General features: G+C 34.7%; 1 non-coding gene across 1 annotated transcript; it reads right to left on the bottom strand.

The window, feature by feature from the left end:
- Positions 1-3,404: 3,404 nt before the first annotated feature.
- On the bottom strand, positions 3,405-3,515 carry LOC138812027 (U6 spliceosomal RNA). Its single transcript, XR_011367544.1, has one exon. It is a non-coding gene; the product is annotated as a U6 spliceosomal RNA (small nuclear RNA).
- Positions 3,516-5,022: the final 1,507 nt, after the last annotated feature.

The raw sequence follows: 5,022 nt of genomic DNA, 5'->3' as shown, positions 1-5,022 counted from the left end.
TATTTAAAAGATGAAACAGAAAAATATATTTGTTCATGTACCACAGTTGTTTTATTAGTCTGTTGTTGAAATGTTAACTTCGATTTATAAATTGGCTGTTGTTGTGAATAATGTGAATAACAATGAAATACAGATATACTTAAGAGTTACTTATACAGAAATAATCATATGATTGGTGGGTCAGATGAGATTTCAACTTTGCATTTCTTTAGAAAACTGCACACTACTTTCTACAATGAGAATACTAACCTGAATTATGAACAAGAGTGAAGAAAATTTTATTTCTCTACACTCTCACCAACAATATTACCTTTTGAGTTTTTATAAAGGAAGGTTTTTACGATGTGCAGTACCCCAGACTGGCCTTAGACTCAAATCCTTACTCCAACCTCCTAACTGCTTGGACTTACTAGCCTTTACCATCACACCTGGCTCCTTTGATTTTAATAGTTATGAAGTAATATCATAGTAATTTTGAATTGCATTTCTCTATAATGACTTCTTTTCACAAAGCATTAAGCCAACATAAAAGTGGTATTAAACCCAACTTTGTAAACCCACTGGTGATTTTCAGGGATTTTTGGAAAACAGGTCTATTCAGAACTTTTGTCCATTTTTAATCATTTCTTGTTAATCTCATCTTTAATCTCTCTATACAAAATCAATAATTAAATCAGTGTAGTAGAAAGGAAAATAATTAAACTCCTAACATTTTTCAATTTTTAATAACATGATATTGCTTAAATCGTTTTCTGTTTATGCTTGAGACTAGGTAACTCAATTTAGTTATACCTTTTACAAGGCTATACGTATTTTATTTATTTTACATTGATTGCTCTTTCCAAAGCCTGCAAGTCTAATTTTCCTTAGCTTCTTTCAGTCTCATGTAGTTCAGATTTCAAACTGAAGAATAAATGGAAGGAAGCAAATAAAAAAATACATTTCCTCTCATCTGATGATGCCTCTACAAGAGTGAGGAAAGAGTTCATCCTTCTTAGGACCTATGAAAATATATCAAAAAGAGAATTCATTCTGCTAGGTTTTCCCTATCTTTACAATGTAACTTAAATGATGTAAAAAACAATAAACTGCTGAGATACGTGTATGTTTTATCAAGTTTGTACATTTTCATATGGACTTAACCTCAATCTACAACATTCCTTCATGATTCTGTCCCTGATATTTTTAAACTACCAAGACATAAGATAATCAATTTGATGTACAGCATGAGAAGTTATCCATCTGGTTTCCTTTGAAGCAGAGCATGGTCAATAGATAACATTACATCTGGTTGCTCACTACATGTAATGGTTTCTGTAATACTTATTGCATTCTATTTAGTATTTTAAAAAACTGCTGGCTAAACTCAAAGCTCATTCATAGAATTTTATGTTAAGTATTTCACAAGTTTTATTTCTTAATTCTTAAGATAAAATTTGCTTTAATGCTAATGTTATTACCATTTTAATGTTGGGAAAATTGTAATTAAAGGCACGAATTATATGGCCCAAAGACACACAAAGGAAGGAAATGAGTCAAAGTTTCCAACAGTCTTTCAGCAATACAAAATGATAAGTAAAATCTCTCCATTCTCTTACACTCTCAATTCAATATTCATGTTGTCCAATTAATAATAGCATAGCAATGCCCATCGTGATTTTTTTTCTGTCACATTATGTCTTCAACCCAGATTGTTTTGGTGGCATTGGCTTATCATGCACAGAACTGAGAGCACAAATTGAGGTCCAAAGAGGGGCAAATTTCTTCTGTACCACAGTTCGTTTCCTTTTTAAAAAGTAATAAAACTTTCAAATATCATCACTTACATTTTTTAAGAATCCAGAAGCAAAATGAATTTACATATAATCAGTCCAAAATGCTTTAAAATTAGTAGATAATAAAACAGGATCCCGTGAAGTAAATATTTTTCTACTTTTAAATTTATTTTTAAAGCCTTGTGCTGGATGGCCACACCTGTAATCCTGACTACTTGGGATATCTACTCTGGAGCGCCAGATCTGTGGATAACAGTTGGAAGACAATCAGAGCAAAAGAAAGAAAATTCATTATTTTTCAAAACTTCTAATGAACTACCAAAGAGCCAGGAATGGTGATGTAGCTTTTATAGTACCTCATCAATCTAGAGAGGAAATGCCTAGCAAGGCCTTGAAGTCCTGAGTCCAAACTCTGAGCATGCCAACACAAATGCACGAGTACTCACATGTGCGCGGGCTCGCGCGTGTGCACACATACACACACACACACACACACACACACACACACACACTTTTTCAAAATACTTTCATGTCAGTGTTTTGCATTAATTTCTTTGTTAACGATATTATATAGGGAAAATAAACTTTTCCTTCTCAGATCATTTTCATACATTTTTATTGTAAAAGTACTGTTCACAGGGCTCACATTTACATGAGAAAGTTAATGAGTACATTTCCTAACAAGCCTTGTTACCTCCTCCTTTATTTTCCCCCACCATCCTTTCTCTCTAACCTCCACAAGTACCCTCTCCTCCCTGTCTCCCATGCCCCGCCTAAATATAAACTTCATTTTTCATCATAGTGTCTTGTGCATCTCATTGTTACAATGGGTCAACCTGTATCCCTATTTAAGCATTGTGTTTTTTCCTTTCCCCTCCCCAAATTAGAGAAGTGTATATATAAGATATTGGTGCACCAACTTCAAATCCAGTGAAAACAGGTGTTATAAAGTGGGGGAGGAACATATAAAGAAACAAAAATATCACATCATACATTGTAAGTCCATTAAAAACAATAGCAAGAATGAAAAAACCACTTGTGTCAATATCTTGGAGTACATTTCCCTTAACATCATCTTATCTAGTCATAGGTACATAGCTTTTGACCTTTTTTATTTATCCCAGACATATATGAATAACTGAAAATAAGGGAAACCAGGGGTCCTGTGTTTCTTTGGACTTGTCTTACTTCACTTAGTAAGTTTTTTTCCAAGTCTTTCCATTTCTTAATAAATTGAGTGATGTCATTCTTTCAGATGGAGGCATAGAATGCATGTATCTATCTATCTATCTATCTATCTATCTATCTATCTATCTATCTATCTATCTATCTATCTATCAAATTATCTTGATCCATTCATCAATTGAGGGGAATCGGAATTGGTTCCATACCTTAGCTATCGTAAATAATGGTGCAGTAACATAGTTGTGCTGGTAGTTTTATTGTGGTCTTGTTTGTGATCATTTGGGTGAGTGCCCAAAAGTGGGATTGCTGGGTCATGGGTGGGCTTTATGTGGAGTCTTTTGAGGAACCTCCATACTGCTTTCCAAAGTGGTTGAACAAGTTTACACTCCCACCAAGGATTCAGTAGGGTTCCCTTTTGTCCACATACCCTCCAGCACCTGTTGTAAAAATATGGAACACTTCAAGAATTTGCATGTCATCCTTGCACAGGGGCCATTCTAATCTTTTCTGTTTTGTTCCAATGTTCGTGTATTTCCTGCTGAATTGAGCACAGAACATTTTTTATATATGAAGTGAAATTCATTTTCTTTCTTTTCATTGTGAAAATACTGTACAGAGGAGTTACAATAACATGTGCAAGATAATGAATACATTTCTTATCAAGCATTGTTGCCTCCACTTTGTTTCCCCTTGCTCTACCTTCCCAAACTCCCACTAGCTCTGACACCTGATCCTCCCCCCCAACAACGTTGTAAATTTCGTTTTACGACATAACGACTTCTATATCTCATTGTTGCAATGGGTCCAACTGTATCCCAATTTAAATGATATTTTTTCCCTTCCCCTCCAAAAATTATACCAACATCAAATACAGTGAAAGCAGGCGTTAAACTGTAGGGGAAGGACATACAAAGCAACATAGAAATCATCTTATAAATATATTAGAAACAATTGGATTAAAGAAAAATCATTTGAATACTTATCTTTGGGTATATTTCCCTAACATCAGCTTATCTGACCTTTCCTGCTTGACTCAGACATATACTAGTTATTGGAAATAAGGGAAACCGTGAGACCTATGTTTCTTTGGGCCTGGCTTACTTAACATACTTTTTTCCAAGTCTTGTCATTTCCTAACACATGGGACAATGTCATTCGTTCTGATGGAGCCAAAGAATTCCATTGTGTATATATACCACATTTTTTTGATCCATTCATCTACTGAGGGGCATCTGGGTTGGTTCCATATCTTAGCAACGGTAAATAATGCTGCGAAAACATATTTTTTTTGAGTTCTGGGCATGTTTTAGACACGAGACCCTTGTCCATTGTATGGCTAATGAAGATCTCCGAATCCGTGGGCTTTCTATTGATCTTGCTAGCTAGCTATGTCCTTTGCCATGCAGAAGCTCTGCAATTTCATGCAATCCAATAAGTCCAACTTTTTTTGATTTGTTGTGTTTCTGGGTCTCTATTAAGAAAATTTTGGGATGTACAAGGAGACTTAGAGTTTCTCCTATTCTATCCTGTACTTTTTTCAGACTAGGAGTTCCTAGTTGTTTGGTCCATTTGGAATTGATTCTTGTGCAGGGTGATATATAAGGATCTAGCTTTAGTTTTCTACAAGTAGTTAACCAAATGGGCCAGCACCATTTACTGAAGAGGCTGTCTTTCTTCTATTCTATGTTTTAGATTCCTTATTGAATATTAGATGGCTACAGGTCTGTAGGTACATTTCTGTGTTTTCAATTCCATTCCATTGGTCCTGAGGTTTGTTCTTGTGCCAGTTCCAAGCTGTTTTCTTTACTATGGCTTTGTAGTACATTTTGGAATTTGATATTGATATTACTCCAGCACTGTTTTTTCTGTTAAATATCGTTTTTTTTCTATTCCGTGTCTTTTATTGTTCCATGTGAATTTTTGGGTTGCCTGTTCTATTTCCTTGAAGAATGAAGTTTGAATATTAATAGGTATCACATTGAATTTGTAGATAGCCTTGGGAAGTATTGCCATTTTCATGATGTTGATCTTTCCAATCACGGAGCATGGGTGATTTTGCCAC

The sequence above is a fragment of the Dipodomys merriami genome, unplaced genomic scaffold, assembly GCF_024711535.1.
Source record: "Dipodomys merriami isolate MVZ:Mamm:240054 unplaced genomic scaffold, mDipMer1.0.p SCAF_558, whole genome shotgun sequence".
Lineage (NCBI taxonomy): Eukaryota > Metazoa > Chordata > Mammalia > Rodentia > Heteromyidae > Dipodomys > Dipodomys merriami.
This window is presented reverse-complemented; position numbering and strand designations above follow the sequence as displayed.